At 50.6% G+C, this 4,661-nt stretch overlaps 1 non-coding gene across 1 annotated transcript; it reads left to right on the top strand.

The window, feature by feature from the left end:
- Window positions 1–4,322: 4,322 nt before the first annotated feature.
- On the top strand, window positions 4,323–4,385 carry LOC123574805 (U7 small nuclear RNA). The gene has a single exon (XR_006699990.1). It is a non-coding gene; the product is annotated as a U7 small nuclear RNA (small nuclear RNA).
- Window positions 4,386–4,661: the final 276 nt, after the last annotated feature.

The raw sequence follows: 4,661 nt of genomic DNA, 5'->3' as shown, positions 1-4,661 counted from the left end.
TTTGTGCCTCGGTGGCACTTCTGAGACAATGTTACAAGCATAATAAAACAACAAGAGCCGGGCGCGGTGGCTCAAGCCTGTAATCCCAGCACTTTGGGAGGCCGAGATGGGCGGATCACGAGGTCAGGAGATCGAGACCATCCTGGCTAACACGGTGAAACCCCGTCTCTACTAAAAAATACAAAAAACTAGCCGGGCGAGGTGGCGGGCGCCTGTAGTCCCAGCTACTCGGGAGGCTGAGGCAGGAGAATGGCGTGAACCCGGGAGGTGGAGCTTGCAGTGAGCTGAGATCCGGCCACTGCACTCCAGCCTGGGCGGCAGAGCGAGACTCCGTCTCAAAAATAAAATAAAATAAAATAAAACAACAAGGTCATGAATCTGTGTCCTCCGCCAGACTCTCCTCAATGACAGTAATTGTGTGTTTATCTTTAAATTCTCAGAGCCCAGTAGATAGGAAGCACTCAATAAAGGAAAACATTGCTCAACAAATCAACATATGGACTCTGGATTTATTCCAGAGCTAAATTGGGAAGCAAGTTCTAATGTCACATAAGGATTCCCTTCCGATTCATTTATTCATCAAATAGTTATTGAATACTGCTACGTGCAGAGGATGGTGTAGACAGGGTGCGGGGAGCACGAGGCTGGGGTGGACTCAGGCTCAACTTTCAAGGAGTTTGCATTTTGAAAGTACAGACAAGGCAGAAAAGAATTTGAGTTATAAGAAATGGCTAGCATTTACTGACCACCACTGTTATAAGCAGATGATTGCATTTAATTGTACACTAACCCTATAAAATAGGTACTTTTATTATTAGCCTCATTTTACAGATAAGAAAATTGAGGCTTGCAGAAGTGGAGAGACGTGGCCATGGCACAACTAGGAAGTCATGGAGGCAGGATTTGCACCCAGGCATGGCCCGGACCCCACCAGAATTAATGATGGTGGGGAAGCAATTAACTTCGCCTCAGGAAACTGGGAAGTCAAGGAAGGCTTCATCAAATGGGGGGCGGTTGAGATGTGCCCTGTAGAACAAGCAGGATTTCCATAGACAGGAAAGTAGCTTACCCCAAACTGTAGAAAGATCTGGTGTAAGAATTTCAGGGTTTAAATTAGTGGCCCTGAACCTTGTCGGCACACTGCAAACCCCTGGAGGACTTTTAAAAAGCATGGATGCCCACAGGTCCTGCCCTAGAGATTCTGATGTGATTGGTCCAAGAGGCTCTAAATGGGAGGCAGGAAGGGGCCTGGTGTAAAGTGTGTAAGGCGACACCTACCTGCAGCCCAGACGCTCCCTGGACGCTCCGGGTTCTGTTTGTGGAGCTTTCCTGTCCCCTTGGTAGGGGCCCCAGACAGCGTGGGCAGGGCTGGTGCTTCCTCCCTGGAATTCATTCCTTGTCTGACCATTTGTGACCTTCCTGTGGCCTGGAGTTGCCGCAGACTCCTTGCTGGGGAAATTCCATGGTTTCCTTGCAAGGGCGCCTGGGTTCTGTAGAAGGAAGGCACCCAGCTTGCAGTATGCAGGAGCCGAGACCTGCAGGTCAGAGCGAAGACAGCTGATCTGAGGACCCTGGGCAGGCAGTCTGTGTGCTACAGACCTGACATGGGACAGGAGGGGCTGGGACCCCCTCCTCCGCATCCCAGCAGGCAGGCTCCGTGGGCCAAGGGCGGCTGTAGGGAGAGGGCACCTGGCTTCACCGTCACACAGCTTGATACCCACAGAACAGTGACATCCCCCAGAGCCGGGGGAGCCAGGCCATGTGGCTGCAGCAGGCAGGGGCTGGATTTCCCCTACTCAGGCCCAGGCAGTGACTCAGGTATGAGTGTTGAAAGCAGACTGTGACCTCAGCTCCCTTGCCCACTGGGGAGTGTCACCGTGCCCCAGAGTCCCCTCAGGAGCACAGACAGCCTGGGGACCGGTGAGATGGAAGTTAGCAGTGTGGTGTCATGTGGGGCACACATGACTCTTGCCCTCACCAGCTGGGTGCCCAGAGCTTCCTGTTCCTCATAGAAGTGACATGAGCATCCAAGGAGGTGACGTTCATGAACGTCAGGAAGGCGCATAAACAACTACAACCCTGTCAGTGCCTGCTGCAATCCATGTATTTATGTATTATTGTTTTTCACATATTAATCGGGTCTTATTTCCTTTAAATTTTTTTTTTATTATAAATATCACTGCATTTCCTTTTGAAATACTCCTCAAACTAGCCAGGCGTGGTGGCTCATGTCTGTAATTCCAGCACTTTGGGAGGCCAAGGTGGAAGGATCACTTGAGGTCAGGAGTTAAAGACCAGCCCAGCCAACATAGTGAAACCCTGTCTCTACTAAAAATACAAAAATTAGCTGGGCGTGGTGGCGTGAGCTTGTAAACCCAGCTACTCGGGAGGCTGAGGCATGAGAATCACTTGAGCCTGGGAGGTGGAGGTTGCAGCGAGCTGAGATCCCACCACCGCACTCCATCCTGGGTGACAGAGCAAGACTCCGTCACACAAAACAAAACAAACAAAAAAAAAAAAAAGAAGAAGAAGAAAGAAAAGAAAAGAAACACTCCCCAAAGCGAACCCCTAGGGTACAGTATCTAAAGCTCTGGCTACATGTTGCCAGGTTGTCCTCCAAAAAAGTTGAACTAAGTTGCAGTGCTCCTAGCAATACATGGTTTGTACCTATTTCCCTATGGCTTTGTCAATGGTAGGTTTCATATTGTTAATTTATTTTTGATAACTGAATGGATGTGCAGTGTGGCCTCCAAATAGTTTGAACGGACATTCATTTAATTTCTATCATTGCATAGAGGATCCACCTGCCTACTACAGAAGTTGTTCCTGTGGGCCAGGCGCGGCAGGTGACATCTGTAATCCCAGCACTTTGGGAGGCAGAGATGGGCAGAGACTGTTTGAGGCCAGGAGTTCGAGACCAGCTTCGGCAACACAGTGAAACCTCATCTCTACTATAAATTTTTAAAAATTATCTGGGCATGGTGGCACCCACCTGTAGTCCCAGCTACCCAGGAGGCTGAGGCAGGAGCATTGCCTGAGCCCAGGAGTTTGAAACTGCAGTGAACTAGGATCTCACCACTGCACTCAAGCCTGGGAGACAGAGTGAGATCCTGTCTCAAAAAAATGGAGGGAAGGAAGGGAAGGAGGGGAAGGAAGGGAAGGATGGGAAGGAGGGGAAGGAAGAGGAGGAGGGGAAGGAAGGGGAGGAGGGGAAGTAAGGGAAGGATGGGAAGGATGGGAAGGAAGAGAAGGAGGGGAAGGAAGGGAAGGATGGGAAGGAAGAGAAGGAGGGGAAGGAAGGGAAGGAGGGGAAGGAAGGGAAGGAGGGGAAGGAGGGGAAGGAAGGGAAGGATGGGAAGGAAGGGAAGGATGGGAAGGAGGGGAAGGAGGGGAAGGAGGGGAAGGAAGGGAAGGAGGGGAAGGAAGGGAAGGAGGGGAAGGAGGGGAAGGAAGGGAAGGATGGGAAGGAAGGGAAGGATGGGAAGGAGGGGAAGGAGGGGAAGGAGGGGAAGGAAGGGAAGGAGGGGAAGGAGGGAAAGGAAGGGAAGGATGGGAAGGAAGAGAAGGAGGGGAAGGGAAGGAGGGGAAGGAAGGGAAGGAAGGGAAGGAAGGGAAGGATGGGAAGGAAGAGAAGGAGGGGAACGAAGGGAAGGATGGGAGGAAGAGAAGGAGGGGAAGGAGGGGAAGGAAGGGAAGGATGGGAAGGAAGAGAAGGAGGGGAAGGAGGGGAAGGAAGGGAAGGATGGGAAGGAAGAGAAGGAGGGGAAGGAGGGGAAGGAAGGGAAGGATGGGAAGGAAGAGAAGGAGGGGAAGGGAAGGAGGGGAAGGAAGGGAAGGAAGGGAAGGAAGGGAAGGATGGGAAGGAGGAGAAGGAGGGGAAGGAGGGGAAGGAAGGGAAGGATGGGAAGGAAGAGAAGGAGGGGAAGGAGGGGAAGGAAGGGAAGGATGGGAAGGAAGAGAAGGAGGGGAAGGAGGGGAAGGAGGGGAAGGAAGGGAAGGAAGGGAAGGAAGGAAGGTAGGTCTCTCTGGAATGTGGTCCCTACTAGATGGTAGGTGGGTGGATCAATGTGCAAGCCTTCACCTCAGGGATGCCTCCCTGAAGCCCAGGCAGGCCTCTTGCCTATGCTTCCACAGTCCTGTGACCCTTTCCTTCAGTCACCTTCTCATAGCTGTCATTTTATGTGCATTTGGGAAACTGATTAGTCCATTTCTTCCCCACAAGACTGTAACCCCATGAGGACCTATTGTTTTGATCACCATTGGATCACGTATCACCTGGTGTGTGCCTGGCAGAGAGTAGGCACTCATTTAAATATTTGTTGAAGTGTTAACAGCTCTTTTAGAGTTTGTCTAGCAGGCTTTCTGGTTTTTGCTGGAAAGCCCCCCTCCCCCAAGAAAAGTAATTTAAAAAATGAAACAAAATAAATAAATACATACATAAATATTTGTTGAATAAATGAATGCTTAAAAATCTCATGAGTAAGTATGCCAGAGCTCAACTGTGGTATATATCTTTGCAAAAGGATTTGTCACTGGGTTTAATCAGAAACGTTTAAGGAACACGTACCACGTGCCGTGTTCTCTGAAGCATGGGGTAGAGGGGCAGTATACAAAAGTGAGAAGACAAGGTCTCTGCCCTTAAAAACACAGGCTGGTGGTGA

This window comes from Macaca fascicularis, chromosome 7 (genome assembly GCF_037993035.2).
Source record: "Macaca fascicularis isolate 582-1 chromosome 7, T2T-MFA8v1.1".
In the NCBI taxonomy this organism is placed as follows: domain Eukaryota; kingdom Metazoa; phylum Chordata; class Mammalia; order Primates; family Cercopithecidae; genus Macaca; species Macaca fascicularis.
This window is presented reverse-complemented; position numbering and strand designations above follow the sequence as displayed.